Genomic DNA, 19134 nt, shown 5'->3' with positions numbered 1-19134 from the left:
TATAGCTTACATATTTAACCCTTTAAACCCCATTGCAAAATCCTTGGTGTCAAAAGAACACTGCTTAATGTGTCCACACTACAAAGAGTAAAAGACACAGACCCAATGTTGAAGTGAATGAGATAATGAAGTGATGATTGAGTGATTTATGATGAACAGCTGCTGTTAACAAACACAATCACTGAATGAAAGATGAACAAGAACCGAATTAAAGGGGACATATTATGAGATTTTTTTAAAGATGTAAACTAAGTCTAAAATAGGTCTGAGCAAAAGTGTGCCGTTTTAGGTGTGTCATTTAAAATGCAAATGAGCGGATGAAGTGCAACCACTGATCACAATGATGGTGGTTTGTTGCAATTGAAGCTCAATTGTGCTGTGAAATATTTTATCTCTCTCTTTCTCTCTGTACTAAATGGTTGTGCTGTGGTTGGATAGTGCAGATAAAGTGGGCGGTATTACCTTATTCTGACATCACAATAAGGGCCAAATTACAATGACCTATTTTTTCACATGCTTGCAGAAAATGGTTTACCAAAACTAAGTTATTGGGTTGATCTTTTTAAAATTTTCTAGGTTGATAGAAGCACTGGGGACGCAATTATCGCAGTTAAACATGGAAAAAGTCAGATTTTCATAATATGTCCCCTTTAAAGAGAAAACAAGCAGAACTCAACTTACAGACTTAGAAGAGACTCAGACTTACTCAGATTTCCTAAGATCTCACAAGAAGATCATCAAACAACTCCACAAACAGCATTACCATCTTCACTTATTACAAACCAGTTAGATTTTATTTTATATGTAGCCTACATTAGCTCTTACTGAGAAGTAAATCATAAATTGTGGTTTCCTGAACAGGTATTATCTTAAACCAGGAATAGTTTAATTAGGAAATATAACAAGTTTTAACAAACATGCCTAACTAAAAACATTACTTGTGCATTTTCAGGCGAAACAAAGGGCACTGATGTATTTTAAGATATGTCAGTGCAAGTTGTTTTGAGTTTGGACAGCTCTAGTCTAATCACTAAATAATAGTTACCATTCTTGTGATCAGCGGTTGCTTTAGTAGGACTCTTGATCCTTGGGTTTGCTATTTGGTGTTATATTTATTCATGCTTATCAATGTGATTTGAAAGACATTGAATATGGCAAAAAAGTATAAATAAATTATTGTCACTGACTAATGACAGTTAGGGTGTTTGTCTCATGAGTCAAAAGTTATTTACTGATTTATACAGAAGCTCATAAGTGATTAGATGGGTGTCAAGCCCATATAGTAGTCTTATAATGTGACAGAAACCGAGTATTGATGTAGCCAGAGGAATCTTAAAAACATTGGGATTAAATGAAATAAAAATGCAAGCAAAATTCATACACAGACATCAAGAATCAGGCTATGAATCTCAACAATGGTGACTATCAAATGAAAAGCTTCATGCTGCAATGCATGCTAGGTATCTGCATAGTACAAAACTCATTAGGCCGATGAACTGTTTTTCCATTTTCTTTTGTCACCCTAGTTGAGAATCGTAGGCTGATTCTTGATGTTTGTGAGTGTCATCTGAGAACTGGTTTCAAGTTTGCAAAAATTCATTTGTAGACAACTCTGTCAAGCTATCAGATTAGTGGACTAATAATAATTCTTGTGATTCTGATTCAAATATGTAAATACTTAGTCATAAACATTCCTAAGTATTATTAATTGTTATGATTTAGCTCCATGAATCTGGTAAAATAAACTACTGATCTACAATCACTCATCCAACCTCACGAGAGTCTATCATCTCTTGGGTTTCTTTGCCATAACAAACATGCATCATAAAGACACAGTTACAGCAACCTGACTGTAAACCAAGTCAAGAGCCCAACTAATGAGAACAGTGATCACAATAATGGTGACTTTAAAGAAATTGCTTGTAAAGTCTAGTAAACACCTGTTTGTTCTCAGTAAGAACATTTGTAAATGTATAACAGAAATCAAGTCAAAGTGGTTTCTAAGTGAAGATTGTAATGGTGTTTGTGGAAATGTTTAATTCTCCTCTGGTGATATATGGAGAGATTTATTGTGTTCTGTTATTTTCAGTTGATGTTCATCTAAGTCTTTGTGTCTGTAAGTGTTTCTGCTCATCTCTTCTCTTTTTTTATTTCTCTTTTCTTTAGTGATTCTGTTTATTAGCAGCAGGTGTCAATCATTAACGCTTCAGTATCTGAACTCATTGACTTGATTTCAGGTGGATCATTAGGACACTAATGTAGGGAATAGTGAATAAGGGTGTATGGTGTGATTTGGGACACAGTCTTAAACGGTGGACTCTCAGGGCTGTAAATTCACATTATTCTGAGAACTGTTTTTTTACAGAATGCAGAATTTAACAGTATACTTCTGTTTTTGTTAAAAAACAGAATCATACTGTTAAATTTGGCTGTTTTTTAACAGCAATTTTTTACAGTGTGGCAACCAAGCTGCCAGTTGATTACTGTTATTTAACAGAATGTGCTGTTAAAAAACAGAAAACCTAACAGTCAAATTTGCATACAGAAATATGTTAATTTTACACAGACATTAGAGAAAAGTCCTTGTATTTTGTTTTTTAAATCATGTGAACTTACAAACTGATCAGGGGATTTACACAAGATGATAATGTGAGAGATCTCTTAGTGTTTAATGTTTTGTTTTGTCAGGATTTGGCTCAGTTTTTGGGTTACCATTGTGCTGAAGAGTAGTGTGGTTGTTTAGGTCAAGAATGGGCAATAGATCATTGATGTTATGCTGCCTGTTGTTTTATTTTAAAGCAGTAACTTTGTAGTTTGCTTATGGTGAACTACATAAGATTTGTGTGAAAGTTTAAATGTTTGCAGTTCAATTTTAGAAGTAATATTTGTGTTCAATGGACTCAAATGTATTAAGTTCATAATACTAACACCACCATATCAATATATATATATTTATAAACTTGAATGGATCCTGCAATTGGTTTCCTAAATTAAGAGAGTTGCTTTCAGGGCATTATAACATTAACATACTGTTAAAATAGGGGAGCTGTAAATTAACGAAGTAGAACTGTATTTTAACAGAACCGTAAAATAACATTATCTTGTTGGTAACCAAGCTGCCAGTTGATTACTGTTTTTTAACGGCACAATTTTTTACAGTGTAGGTTGTCAATTCAACAGAAAAGTTTGCTGTTCTCGCTGTTTACAGACAGAGTGCACGTGAACGCGCCGATAACGTATGGTATCTGCGTGGACTCGCTGCGCGATGGGAATTCAAATTACGCTTACGTATGAGGGACATAAAAGGAAACGTCCGTTCGGACCGAAATCTATGATTTGTTGAACATTTTTTGGTCCTACGCCTTTCACAGATGACATAAATTTTTACAAATACATTTTAAAGGGGTCATATGATGAAAATGTTAGCATTGCCACTTTGTAGGTTTGAGCAAAAATGTGTCGTTTTGGGTGTGTTTTTTAAAATGCAAATGAGTGGATGAAGTGCAAACACTGATCACAATGATGGTGGTTTGTTGTAATTGAAACTCTATTGTGCTGTCAAGTCCAAAAATGTGTCGTTTTGGGTGTGTTTTTAAAATGCAAATGAGCGGATGAAGTGCAACCACTGATCACAATGATGGTGGTTTGTTGTAATTCAAACTCAATTGTGCTGTCAAGTCCTTCCTTTCTCTTTCTTTCTCTCTGCACTAAACGGCAGTGCAGTGGTTGGAGAGTTCAGATTAAGGAGGCGGTATTATTCTAATAAGATATCCTTATGACATCATAATGAAAGCCAAATTTCAATGACCTATTTTTGCTCACACCTACAAAGTGGCAATGCTAACATTTTCATCATATGACCCCTTTAACAAAACAACTTAACACAGTGATTGCTATCAGAATGTGAGGAGACTTTTAACCAGCATAACTAAAAATGTTTCAGGATCAAATCTGTTACCCTACCTTTAAGTAATCCAAGTTCACAGCACACAATATGTAACGGGCTCCCGGCGCAAGCGCGGCGAGCCGTTTATGTGTTTCAGTGCATAAGGAGATTACACTCATTTTTGCACAACCCAGTCTCACCCCATGGCGTCAATATTTGACGACACTTGACCATGCGTCAATATGTTGACGCGGAGGGTATACCTTTCGCGTCATTTTTTGACGGACTGGGGACTTCAATACTATTAAGTCCGTTGCATTCTCTTTCCTATTTTCTTACAATTTTCGCGTCGGTTTAGGGTTAGATTTACATAATGACATCCCTACCCAAACCTAACTCTAACCCCAACGCCAGGTGACAACTGTTTAATTTCGCGTACCTAACTCTAACCCCAACGCCAGGTGACAACTGTTTAATTTCGCGTACACTGTTTAATTTTGCGTAATCTAACCCTAAACCGACGCGAAAATGGTAAGAAAATAGGAAAGAGAATGCAACGGACGTAATAGTATTGAAGTCCCCAGTTCGTCAAAAAATGACGCTAAAGGTATACCCTCCGCGTCAACATATTGACGCATGGTCAAGTGTCGTCAAATATTGACGCCACGGGGTGAGACTGTGTTATTTTGCACGGGCTCTGTATATCAATACACGTAAGCCTGTGCGCAACAGTATTCGCTCACTTCTCTGTTAATACACAGCGGTGCTACGCTCTGTGCGTTTCAGTTAAGTAATCCAAGTTCACAGCACGCAGTATGTAACTGGCACCCGGCGCACGCGCGGCGAGCCGTTACAACGTATTCAGTGCTTAAGGAGATGTCACTCCTTTCTGCTCGGGTTTTGCGCACGGCTCAGTCCAAGCGACGAGCTGCTGCAGACCCAGACTTGGTTTTCCACAGTATGTAACTGGCCGTTACTTTGTGTTTCAGTGTATGAGAATATGTCTCTCTTTCCGCTGAGTTCTGTATCCAGCTCCGTCCAACAGCGAGCGGCTGCAGACCCTGGCTCTTTCTACAGTTCTGTGTATCTACAGCACATATCCTGTGCCCAATAGCGGATCGCTCCGCTACATTGTTCATGCACGTCCGCGTTGCGCACTGTGCAGTACAGTTCAGGAGTTCATAACGTCCACGCACTACGGTGGCGTTCTGCGCACACTCCTGCGTTACACAGCAGCATAGTTCTCAAACACAGTATGCAACTGGCACCCTGTGTGTCTCTGCACTACGGTGACGTTCTGCCCACACTACTGCGTTACACAGCAGCATAGTTTCCCAAACACAGTGTGCAACTGGCACCCTGCGTGTGCGCGGCAAGCTGTTGCTAAGTGTTCCTATGTGCGTGGAATCTATCTTTCCACGTTTGTATCCTGCATCCAGCCTTCCCAAGTGGTGTGCTGTGGCAGGTTTGACTGGTCGTGCCCGACATATAAACTTCTGTGGTTCAGCCGTAGCTCCAGGCACATACATGCCTCGCTCAGTCTGCCATGGGTTCGTAGCATCCCTGACCCACCCCACATGCCTGTGTTATATAAGGGTTCTTATATAGCGGACAGCATGTAATGGGCACCCGCATGCATGCGGCGAGCCATTGCTAGACATGTTCTTATGGGGCCCAACACTCCGATCATTCGGCAGTGTTTACCCCCTTTTTTCCTAGCCGTATGGGTTTGGCTGAATCCTTTTACTTTTTCGGGATTCTGTGTTAATTTGACGTCAGACCACCCAAGTTGACGTGGTCACGTCACAATTTCGGTGCAGTGCGCTGGTACCTGGTCCAGCAATTGTGACTGTGCATCGGAGTACGTGCCTGACGAGTGGGTTAGAGCGGCTTGTGTAGCTGCTACTATCTTGGCCTAGGGCGATGGTTCCATTGGGATCGAAGCCCTAAGTGCACGGTTTAGTGCACTTATGGTGGTGCTTCATGATGGTATTGTTTGGACGCACATGTTCACTGGCTGCGGCGCTTTCTCATTTAAGAGTGGGCAGCTGCGCTTCATACTCCTAGATATTGCTGACCGGCTGCAGGAGCACTCTTTTTCTTGAGTGATTTTCTCTGTGTGTGTGGGCATAGGAGGACAGTCTGCACGCCAGCTATATGTTGTGTGCTTGGTTGTGGTTCGGACTCGGGCTCGATGCGAATCCGTCTCTCTCAGGAGCGCGCACTAGTTGTGTGTCTGCTCTGAGCTGTTCCACCCGGGGCACTATTGTGCTGGCGGCGGACGCCCCTAGTATGCCACATGTTGCCCTGACCCACTTTAACACTGTTAAGTGGTCAGGTGTTGGCAGCCGCTCGCCTATCTTCTCCCCATTTGGTATCTCATGTCCCGCCCGCCACAGATGCAGCACAGATGTGGCTGAGGGTGTAAGCTGATTTGAGTTTGGTTCGGGCTTACTGGATCTGTGCACAACAAGGAGAGAATACACGCTTTGTGCTTCTACCAGTTGCACTCCTGTAGGGAACACATTATGCTTGGCCAAGCGCCAGCAGTTGTGTGCCCCAGTTGGGTTCTGCTGCTGGTAAGCGCGGAACTGGGGAGAGGATCAGTTATTCAGGTCCCTGAGCTGACCGAATCAGCTGCGGTTCTGTAAGGGCACTTCAGCACGCTGTACACTCTGTTTGTGGGGGTGTTATGTGATGGTTTAGACTCGGTCGTGTTGTGCTTTGAGACGCATACAAGAGTCGCGAGCCCTTTCTACTAGCTATCCTGATGTTGCCTTGGATGCGGATGCATTTGCTGGGGCTTTCCGATCTCTCTCGGTGAGTTACTCTCACCCCATCTTGCAGTCAGCTGCTTGGACACGTCGCCTCCGCTCTCAGGTTGTGGTGTGTGTTGGCAGTCGCGTGGTTAACGTGTATTCACAGTATGTACCGCATGTTGCCAGTACTACTGTGTTACTGCTGATGTCGAGGTATGGAGCTGTATTCACTTCATCTTCGTTTCTTTCACACTAGCTATCCTAATGTGCATCTTATTCCACGCCAGCAGATGCCGATTGCAGGTATGCTTGCTATAGCTTGCGTTGTGCTAAGCCTGACCGTTTGGTCATTTGTTGCATTGTGCTTATCTGCTGCCCTGGGTGGTGCAGCGATAAGATCTATATGCTGGCTGTGTCTGTATGTACTCTGCCCTGGGTCAGGGCGAGTTTCTGATTGGGTCCCTAGAGGCATCCAGTCTTTTTTTACGGTGGCTTACGCTGACTGGGCTAGGACTGTGTTATGTGCTACTGCTAAGCGTTGTGGTGCGCGGGTTGTAGATAGGAGTTTTCCTTACTCAAACATGTTCTTAGGGCAGAAAGAATGTGATTGGTTCACAAAAACGACCAATCAAAATGCTCGTTACTGGTTTAAGCCCTCGGCGGAGCCTCCAAGGCAGCTTCTGCAGTGAAGCAGTTCGAGCTCACCGTTGGTCAGATGAGTAGCGCAGATATGGTAAGATAGGAACGAGACTGTTTTTGAATTCAGCTCGAAACATTTCAAGCATTTAAGTGATGCGTTTTCACGTGTCCGTGGCACGACTTTCTTTTTCGTGCCAGTTTCACATATTAGTTATTCAATTTTTTTTCCTTTTTTCAAACCATTGTCGATTGGGATTGGGGTTAGATTTGTGGTTTCGGCACATTTTTATACTGTTTTCGCGCGAGGATAAAGTTTGGTTTGGGTTAGAATGGCATTGTTTATACATTTATTTGGCAGAAATTTAAATTGTTCTTGCTTGGAGTTGGGGTTAGAGTTGGGTTAGGGTGAGGATGTCATTTTATGTAACAGAAAGTTGTTCTAACCCCAATCCCAAGCAACAATGGTAAGAAAATAGGAAAAACAATTGAATAACTAATATGTGAAACTGGCACGAAAAAGAAAGTCGTGCCACGGACACATGAAAACGCATCACTTAAATGCTCGAAACGTTTCGAGCTGAATTCAAAGAAAGTCTCGTTCCTATCTTACCATATCTGCGCTACTCATCTGACAGACGGTGAGCTCGAACTGCTTCACTGCAGAAGCTGCCTTGGAGGCTCCGCCAAGGGCTTAAACCAGTAACGAGCATTTTGATTGGTCGTTTTTGTGAACCAATCACATTCTTTCTGCCCTCAGAACATGTTTGAGTAAGGAAAACTCCTACGTGCACATGGGTTTGAGTAAACTCCACTGGGGCTGCTCTTCGCTGTTCTCACGGCACGGTTCTATACAGTCTCCCATAGCGTCAGCTACTGACGCAATGTCGAGAGACCGTTCTCGAAAGGGAACGTCTCGGTTACTATCGTAACATCGGTTCCCTGAGAAATGGGAACGAGACATTGCGTAAGCTGCCGTGTCACTGCTCAGATCAGCTCTTCTGTTGTTCAGTCGAAATGATCTGTCAATATGCCTTAGAGATGGTCGTTATATAGCAGCGAAAGCCACGCCTCTATACGTCGTCATGACAGGCTTTAGCCAGTACACTGGCGTTGTTCTATAAAAAAGCTTCAGAATCTGAAGAGAGGAGGACCTCTCCCGTAGCGTCAGCTACTGACGCAATGTCTCGTTCCTGTTTCTCAGGGAACCTAGGTTACGATAGTAACCGAGACGTTTTCTACCATACTGGTACCCAGCATGCATTGTGGCATGAAGCTTTGTTGTTGATTGTCACCATGATTGTGTTTTATAGGCTGATTGTTGTCTCATTGTGTCTGTCTAACACCACAGATTAGATTTGGGTAAACAATATTTAACTCTTCAGGGTATGTGGATTTTACAGGACTGCTGGATTTCATGCTAGCTTCACAGGGTTGGCAGAATATAAAATTATACACTCATATTCAGTGATTTTTTTTTTTTTGAATGAGATCATTGAATCATAAGACTTACAATTTCACAATAAATAACATAGTAACAGTTTAAAACTTCATTTCTCTCATCATCCTCTGCTCTGCTCTAACAGATGTTTTTTATAAACACACTGCTATAACAAACAGAAGGTAACGAACACCAGACATGGGGACTTGTGACTTGGTGACTTGGACACGAGTCGACTCGAGTCACTATTTTTGTGACTTGTTACTTGACTTGACAAAAAATAAAATACTTGAGACTTGACTCAGACTTGGAAGTTAAAGACTCGGGACTTGACTTGACTTGAGACATGATGACTTGAATGACTTGAGTGTTAATCACACCATGTTTTCAGTTTGAATATAAAATATATAAATTATTTAAAAAAATAAAGTTGGCCCAGCTGGAGCGCAGGCTGAGAATGGCGTTGTCATGACTGAATCATGACATTATCATCAGTCATGCCCTCATGCCCTCTCGCACACCACGCCCACTTAGATCAGATATCAACATGTCAGCCGGAGGGGTACCGAGGGTCATGCTTTCGGCTTCAACAAGATGGAAAAAGACGAACAGTGCGTTGCAAGACATGCAACATTAAAATCACGGGCAGCCGCACGACGTAGATAGGAGTTTTCCTTACTCAAACATGTTCTGAGGGCAGCAAGAATATGTTCACAAAAACGACCAATCAAAATGCTCGTTACTGGTTTAAGCCCTCAGCGGAGCCTTCAAGGCAGCTTCTGCAGTGAAGCAGTTCGAGCTCACCGTTGGTCAGATGAGTAGCGCAGATATGGTTAGATAGGAATGAGACTGTTTTTGAATTCAGCTCGAGACTTTCTTTTTCGTGCCAGTTTCATGTATTGGTTATTCAATTTTTTTTCCTTTTTTCAAACCATTGTCGATTGGGATTGGGGTTAGATTTGTGTGTTTTGTCACATTTTCAAACTGTTTTCGCGCGAGGATAAAGTTGAGTTTGGGTTAGAATGGCATTGTTTATACATTTATTTACGTAAAATTCAAATTGTTCTTGCTTGGGGTTAGAGTTGGGGTAGGGTGAGGATGTCATTTTATGTGACAGAAAGTTGTTCTAACCCCAATCCCAAGCGACAATGGTAAGAAAATAGGAAAAACAATTGAATAAACAATACATGAAACTGGCACGAAAAAGAAAGTCGTGCCACGGACACGTGAAAACGTGTCATTTAAATGCTCGAAACGTTTCGAGCTGAATTCAAAATCAGTCTCATTCCTATCTTACCATATCTGCGCTACTCATCTGACCAACGGTGAGCTCGAACTGCTTCACTGCAGAAGCTGCCTTTAAGGCTCCGCTGAGGGCTTAAACCAGTAACGAGCATTTTGATTGGTCGTTTTTGTGAACATATTCTTGCTGCCCTCAGAACATGTTTGAGTAAGGAAAACTCCTACGTGCCCAGAGCACAGCCTCAAAGCGGTACAAGACTTGCCTACTTTTTCTAAGTTTGCCACCTGAACACACATACACACACACACAGAGAAAAATGACTTGATTCTACAATGTTAGTGGCGGTTCACATGTCACGTTTTTTGCGCGCTCAAGTTCGTTATTTCAAATGTAGGTGCGCGAACGGAAGAGACGCGCACGCGGTGCGATGTGCTCGTTTTTTCTGGGCGCATGTTTGAGAGAGAGAGAGAGAAAGAGAGAGAAATGTAACAAAGTTTAATGTTGTACGTAATCTGTGTTTGAGAGAGAGGAAGGTTTTCAGAGAGGAGTCTGTTGGATGTTAAGCTGTTATTTGTTTTATGAACTCAATGTTGAAAATTTCAAACATTTCAAACACGGTCGGCAGAAGTGAAAAATAAATAATTTATGAAGTAACAATTTTGTTTGATTCCATGATGTATTTTACTGAACATGAGTATTTACGATGCAAATCCAAATTATTGTAATTTGCTGATAGTTACTTTCTGTATATTTTGTCCTTTCACTTTATTAAAATCAGATTCTGCAAGTAAAATTACAATAATAAGGTGACTTGACTTGGACTTGACTTGACTTGACTTGCCCAAGAAAAAAAATACTTGGGACTTACTTGAGACTTGAAGGTTCAGACTTGAGACTTACTTAAGACTTGCACATGTGTGACTTGGTTCCATCTCTTACTAACACTACACTTCAAGACCCAAGTACCCAACTAAAGGAAACACTAATCGGCACAATGGTGACTAACTTTATTCACCAGATATACAGCAGTTCTTTAGAAGTTAAACTTATCATCCATGTAACTCTGCAAGCAAGTTGTAATTTTAGTTTTCTAACAGAGATGATGATAGTGTTCATTTAACTATATATGGTGATTTCATCTATTGCATTTAATATTTTGGCTTTCTTCCTCATTTTAGTATTACTTTCTCCAGAAAAAGAGTCAACAAAATAAAAAATTAAATACAGGAACAATTCCAAAATTGAGTTGATTTGACACGGAATGACCAGCAGGTGTTCACCATTAATGACTCAATCACTTCATTATCTTATTAACTTTAACACTGATTTAGTGTTTTTTTAACACCAATCTTGGTGTGGATTATATAAACACCAAGCAGTGTTAATTTAACACTGGGGATTTTGCTGTGTACGTTCATTTAGATATTGAGCAGTAGTTTATGTTGTGGTTTATTTTGAAAATCCCCAGTGTTAAATTAACACTGCTTGGTGTTTATATAATCCACACCAAGATTGATGTTAAAAAACACTAAATCAGTGTTATAGTTAATAAGATAATGAAGTGATTGAGTCATTAATAGTGAACACCTGCTGGTCATTCCGTGTCAAATCAACTCTATTTTGGAATTGTTCCTGTATTTAATTTTTTATTTTGTTGACTCTTTTTCTGGAGAAAGTAATACAAAAATGTTGAAGAAAGCCAAAATATTAAATGCAATAGACAAAATGACTAGAGGTGGTGATAGCGCAGTGGATAAGACACTCGCCTTTGGTGTGAGAGACCCGGGTTCAAATCCACTCTGACACACCATGAAGTCTCTCTTAAGCAAAAAACAACAACAAAAACACACTAAAGCATTACTGCAGCCTTGTTCAATACAATCTTATTTGCATAGCGATCTATTTACATGCTTCACTTTCTTCTTCATAATTAATTTGTGATCAAGTGTTTAAATGATTTGGAGAGTAGAATACAATAAAAATACACAATCTTTACTCATCTACACAACAAACAAGGGATCTTATTAAAACGCTATTGCTAAAAGAGGAGAGTTAGATCAGTGAAGGTCAACGGACAAATGCCTAATTAAAGGAAATGTTAATCACAATAATGGTGACTTCAAATGAACCCATAACAAACACAAACTTAAGATTGAATGTGATACATTCTGTGATTACATCACGTCAGAAAGAAGATTTGTCTACTAAATCACGTGTGTGTATGCTGGTTGAGCACTTGTATTTGGTTCTGACAGCTGTTTAGAAGTCAAACTTATCCGTTTAGAAAATAACTCAAGTTATTATTATTTGCAAGTTATTATTTAATTTTTCAAACAGAGATGATGATAGCGAGGCAAATGTGAAAGATTGCAGCTTTTGGAGGCATACACCTAACAGTATTCATCTATTGCATTTATTAATTTGTCTTTTTTTATCATTTTAGTATTATTTTCTTCAGAAAACGAGTCATCAAAATAAAAATGTAGAGACAGGAACATTTCCAAAATGTAATTGATTTGACAAGGAATGACCAACAGGTGTTTACCATTAAGTCTTAATCATCACTTCATTATCTCATTAACTTTAACACTGATTCAGAGTTATATTTTTAACACCAGTCTTTTTTAACACCGATCTTGGTGTGGATTATATAAACACCAAATAATGTTGATTTAACACTGGTAGAGTTAATTTAACACTGGGGATTTTCCTGTGTATAAACGTCATGATATTAAGCAAACATTACTGTGACACTTCTCTGAATCGTTGTTTTATTTAAGAATATTGAGTATTCTTGTTTACTTACTGATGTGTATTTAATGTAATTTATTTAACCCTTGTATTGTGTTCGATTTTTGTGACGATTTTGATGGACCGGGTCAAATTGACCCGCATTGGATTCAATGCAATTCCTTAAATATCACATTATGAAAAACAAGAAGGAATTAGGTATGAACAAAACCATTTTAGTATCAGTCTTTGTCACACATTACAAACATTTAAAATTAAAAAGTATGATTTTAAAAAAATGCATTTAACCACAATTTTTAACATGTTTGTTTTAACAAATTTTGCACAAAAACTGTTGCAACATTTAAGATTTTAAATTTTAATTCAACATGTTTTTTTTAACATACCTATGTTTAAGACATCCTAAATGAACTATTTAATATTGCTTTGAAATGAAATGAAGCTTTTCTTTTTCTAAATAGGCTCATATTTTGTTCTTGAGGCTCATTGTACAAATTCAAGAAATCACTGTTTACATGATCTGCATACATGAAGCATGTGCTTTCTGACTTCTTGCATTTTACTCAAATGGTGCTTATTTTGGTGTCATGTTTTATGGGGCACAGCTAGCATCACCTGTATTCACCTCTGGATTTTCTGTGGGTCTGAATTCATCAGCTATACATAGTATTTCATTTACATTGAAAATAGAAATGATAGTTTACATTTACTTTTCTGTGTCTGAGGAAGTCTTTATCAGTACTGAAAATAGTGAGGAAAAGCTCACTTTTCCCTTTCCAGGGTAGTAAAACACCAAAATATATGCAATAAATGTATTTTTTTAAATAATTTAAATAATTTTTTAATTTGTGTCTGTACAGTTGCCTTGGAACAAACAAATATGGGTCAAATTGACCCGCGAACATCAAAATCGTACCAAAAATCATTATTTGTGCTAAAAAAAAACACTTCAAAACACATCAGTGTATCCTAACTTTGCATGCATGTTCATGGCCCTAAATGAGAAAAAGTGACAAAATTTCTGGAAGAAAACTTTAACTTAAGTAGTATTTCATATAAATTGTAAATAGAAATTATAGCTCACTTTTACCATCTGTGTCTGTAAAAGTATTTTCAGTACTCAAAAAAGTGAGAAGAAGCATTTTTACCCCCATTTTAGGGTAGGTAAACACCAATATAACAACAAACACTAAAAATATATATTTAATTTAGGTCTATACAGTTGCTTTGGCGCAAAACAAAATGCGGGTCAAATTGACCCGCGAACCTCAAAATCGTTACAAAATTGTTTTGGTACACTTCAAAACATATCAGCATGTCTAAACTTTGCATGCATGTTCATGGCCATAAATGAGAAAAAGTCACAAAATTTCAAGAATAGAATCACAGGTTAACTGGTTTATCCGACAGCTTAAAAATCAAAACGGGTCAAATTGACCCGGAACATAATATGAGGGTTAAAGTGACATTGTACTTCGGAAAAACATGTCTGGATTATTTTGATAATTTAAGTTTGGTAATTTTTTCTGTTTTGCTATTCTATAAAAGTTTGCACTTTCAAATGTGTAGTGTGTTGGCTAAAACTGTGAAGATTTTACTTTCTGCTATTAAGTTATATGTTTGGCAATAAAAAATTAAACTGGCAAAAACAAACGTTTTTTTCTCAGGGTCGGCCCAGTTAGAAATTAAAAGTTCTAAGAACGTTCTCTGAAAGTTCCCAATGTTCCCAAAAAACATTCTGCCAACATTAAAAGTGACTAGTTTTTTTTAAGTTCTAAGAACGTTTCTGTGTTGTCTGAACGTTAGAGGAATGTTACATTTTACCATTTTTAAACGTTATGACAATGTCATGTTTTAATGTTCACACAATGTTTAAAACAACAACTGTTTATTATGCTGACTTGTTTGACTGTTATGTTAATGATAGAGAAAAATTGCATTTTATTATTTTAGAAAACATTATTTCTGAATGTTCAGTAAATATATTGCTGTAGAAAACACAATTCACTTATTAGGTTTAGATTTTGATGTTTTGTTTCATTTTAAGTCACCATTATTGAGATTAGTGTTTGTTTTAGTTGGACTCTTGACTCTTGACTTTTGGCTTGCTAAATTTTTTCCCTGGTTGTGTTAACTTTGTGTTAATGCACCACATTTGTTATGAACATGCAAAGTTAATAGTGTAATTCTGTGGTTGTTGGTACATAATGGTAAAGATCATCACCTAATTCATTTACAAATCAAAAGTTTATTTTCTGCCAATAAATGTATATAGATCCAGCTCTTTCACAGCAGTTTGTCATTAAGGAGTTTTAGAAACTTTGGACAAAAAATATCCGCTGTAAAGTTGGGATGCACAAACATCAAGAATCAGACTATGAATCTCAACCATGGTGACAAATAAAATAAAATAAAATAAAAAAAATCCTTATTTATCCATGCTGCAGTGCATGCTGGGAGTCCTGAATGAGATTTGTAATTTGTTAATACCCAGCATGCATTGCAGCATGAAGTTTTTTATTTAATTGTCACCATGGTTGAGATTCATACTCTGATTCTTGATTTTTGTGCATCCCAATTATACAGTGGATATTTTTTGTCCAAAGTTTCTAAAACTCCTTAATGACAAACTGCTGTGAAAGAGCTGGATCTCATTTAAATTTTTGACAGAAAATAAACTTTTGATTAGTAAATTAATTAGGTGATGATCTTTACCATTATGTACCAAGCACCACAGAATTACACTATTAACTTTGCATGTTCATAACAAATGTGGTGCATTAACACAAAGTTAACACAACCAGGGAAAAAAAAGAGCAAGCCAAAAGTCAAGAGTTCAACTAAAACAAACACTAATCACAATAAGGGTGACTTAAAATGAAACAAAAAATCAACATCTAAACCTAATAAGTGAATTGTGTTTTCTACAGCAATATATTTACTGAATATTCCAAAATAATGTTTTATAAAATAATAAAATGCAATGTTTCTCTATCATTAACAGAACAGTCAAACAAGTCAATATAATAAACAGTTGTTGTTTTAAACATTGTGTGAACATTAAAACATGACATTGTCATAACGTTTAAAAATGGTAAAATGTAACATTCCACTAACGTTCAGACAACACAGAAACGTTCTTAGAACTTAAAAAAAAAACTAGTCACTTTTAACGTTGGCAGAATGTTTTTGGGAACATTGGGAACTTTCAGAGAACGTTCTTAGAACTTTTAATTTCTAACTGGGGGGGCGGGGGGCATTATAAAGGAATTATGCTTAGGGCACCAAAATGGCTAGCAGCGGCACTGTAAGTATTGCTACAACAATAAAATTCTAATATTAAAATGTGTAAATAAAAAATACATATTAAATACATAGTATAACGCTCAAATTTACAAATTAACAATATCACTAGGAGAAAAAATTAAATAAAGAAATAGTTATTTTAAGAATACTTGACTGAATGGTTCTTTGGGAAACCAACAATTGTTCAAGTGTTCAGATGCAAAACCCATTAAGTGCATCTTGCATAATTTCTTGTTTCTGGAGTCTTTTAATAGATTCTGCCTAAAAATCTGTATTTCTGAATGACCTAAGGGCTGGATTAAGAAGATTAGATGCAAAAGTATACTCTTTGATTAACGTATAGTACGTGTCAAGAGCACGAGTTTTTTGGCACCTTTATTTTAGAGTTTATGCCTAATGAGAGTGGGGAAAAATTTATTTATTTATTTATATAACATTCTTACCTGTCTACAACAACAATGTCTGGTGTCCACAACAAATCTTTTCGAGTTGCAAAGTTGTCAATGTCACAAAATTCTGTTTGGTTCCATTTCATTTCTGTGAACCAAGCCTGCAAAGTGTTTTAAGATGATTGACATGTAAATTAAACTGCATATAAATCATAACAAAGCTTTGCAATTTCAGTTAAACCGTGTGTGTGTGTGTTATAAGTTAAATTGAAACTTACAAGTCCAATAATTACTTGTGTTGAGATGCTCTGAGCTTTTTCATTCTGTGGATAAAAGCAAATTTTTAGTGATGAACCTACAACTACTCAACGTCTCAGATTCATGTTGTAATTATCCTTGTGTAGAGAGTAAATCATGCTGTCTCATACCACATCTGTGATGGAGGTCACAAGCAGGCCCACAAAAACCTCGGTGGTGTCCATTGCAAAGTCGGAGTCCGTGTTGTTGGTTATGGGCCGCATTTTCTTCTGGGTGTCATTAATAATGTTAAGCTTATTATGAAGTGCAGCATAAGCTGCAGTGTAATCGTTATGATCGCATTCTTCTGCAGACGCCAACCCTGCAAAAATGAAACTTAAAATAACACAGCTCAATATTTTTTTCAAGCACACTGTGAGTATCCAATAATTTTTAAGTTGTATACTTTGTCACAGTCTTAACAAATTTTAGTCAGCCGCCACACAGCTCTGTTCAAACTAAACAGAACTATTTTAAAATGCAAATAACAAATGATAACTATTTAAAAGATACTTACAAACTAATGCAAGAGAACAAAATACCCAGTGTAGGTACATGACCAGCAGTTTAATAAAAAACCTTGCTAAGATACTTTTGGTGGAGGATGAAGATTTACTTTGAAACAGATTGTTGCCATTTTCTAATATTTATACACTAGAAACAAGCTCCACCTGCTGCTCATTTTCCTATTGTACCTAATATGCAAAACTTAACCACAAGCACCATTTTTTGCACGATGGTAACCAAACAATTAGAAAAAATATAACACAAACTTTTAAAACAATAAGATAAACAAACATTAAACACTATGAAGTTGTCCTCTTTACCTAAAAAAGCATACAATTACTAATTTTTAATACTGGGAAATACAGATCCACGACCCAGTTAGTAATATCAAACATGTTGTGTATTAACTTTCATTACAAACTTTAGTTTCATTTAAGTAAATTGGACACAAAAATAAGGCACAAAATAATTTTTTGAGTGTATCTCAATCATGTCCTTAGCTCTTTAGGTTGTGAATTAGTCTATGGTGTACAGTTACAGTACATGGGTTTGGGCACTGCAAGGACACTGGCTCACTAACATTGGGACACTTATAACTTATGCTCTGGTTACATAATTATTAAAACAGGTTGTGAGATGTCACGACAGATATTTACATTAAGCAACACTGCTTTTTTAACTGATTAAAAGGAAATTGTTTCTGTTTCATGTAGCACTGATAAGTAAAAAAAGACAGCTGTTTAGTACATAGTTAAAATTTAAATATAAAATCTATTTAATCTATATAAGTTATAGAATTTTACTTTTACCTCAGCCAAAACAATAATAACAAATAAGAGACTTTATATGAATAAAACAAACAAATAATAGATTCATAAAGAATCATAAAGATTCATGTTGGTTAGATACAGTTGTGTGAAAAAGTGTTAGCCGCCTTGCTGATTTTTATTTCTTTGCATGTTTGTCACACTTTAATATTTCAGATCATGGAACAAATTTAAATTTTAAGCAAAGAAAACACAAGTAAACACAACATGCATTTCTTAAATTAAGGTTTTTATTATGAAGGGAAAACAAAATCCCACATGGCCCTGTGTGAAAAAGTGCTACTGAACATGGGTGCTGATATAACAATGCAATATTAAGACATTTCATTATTATTATTATTATTATTATTATTATTAATACTATTGATAAATATAATTTATATTTTTACCAATAACACCTGAGGCAGCACATGCCAGGAATTAAAAAAGGTTGTAGTATAAATGTTCATATATTTGTATTAATTTGTGTACATATACAACTAAACTATAATCCTTTCAAGAAAAATTAATTTCCAGATGTATTTGGAGATGATGTACCTCACACAGGAAAATCCCCAGTGTTAAATTAACTCTACCAGTGTTAAATCAACACTATTTGGTGTTTATATAATCCACACCAAGATTGGTGTTAAAAAAGACTGGTGTTAAAAATATAACTCTGAATCAGTGTTAAAGTTAATGAGATAATGAAGTGATGATTAAGACATTGATTTGAATGACCAGCCGGTGTTCATCATTAATTACATTTTGGACATTTTCCTGTCTCTAAATTTTCATTTTGATGACTCGTTTTCTGGAGAAAATACTACAATAATAAAGAAAGACAAATTACTAAATGCAATAGATGAATACTGTTAGGTGTATGCCTCCAAAAGCTGCAATCCTTCACGTTTGCCTCTCTATCAGCATCTCTGTTTGAAAAATAAAATGATAACTTGCAGAGTTATTTTCTAAATGGATAAGTTTAACTTCTAAACAGCTGTCAGAACAAAATACAAGTGCTCAACTATTCCGTAGATAGGAGTTTTCCTTACTCAAACATGTGATGAGGGCAGCAAGAATATGTTCACAAAAACGACCAATCAAAATGCT

At 37.1% G+C, this 19134-nt stretch overlaps 1 long non-coding RNA gene across 1 annotated transcript; it reads right to left on the bottom strand.

Moving 5' to 3' along the window:
• Positions 1–16465: 16465 nt before the first annotated feature.
• Positions 16466–16993, bottom strand: LOC135745008 (uncharacterized). Its single transcript, XR_010530923.1, has 3 exons — positions 16840–16993; positions 16690–16734; positions 16466–16572 (listed from the first exon to the last, which is right to left on the bottom strand). It is a non-coding gene; the product is annotated as an uncharacterized lncRNA (long non-coding RNA).
• Positions 16994–19134: the final 2141 nt, after the last annotated feature.

The sequence above is a fragment of the Paramisgurnus dabryanus genome, chromosome 3, assembly GCF_030506205.2.
Source record: "Paramisgurnus dabryanus chromosome 3, PD_genome_1.1, whole genome shotgun sequence".
NCBI lineage: Eukaryota > Metazoa > Chordata > Actinopteri > Cypriniformes > Cobitidae > Paramisgurnus > Paramisgurnus dabryanus.
Note: the sequence above shows the minus strand (reverse complement) of the source record. Positions and strands in the feature narration are given on the sequence as shown.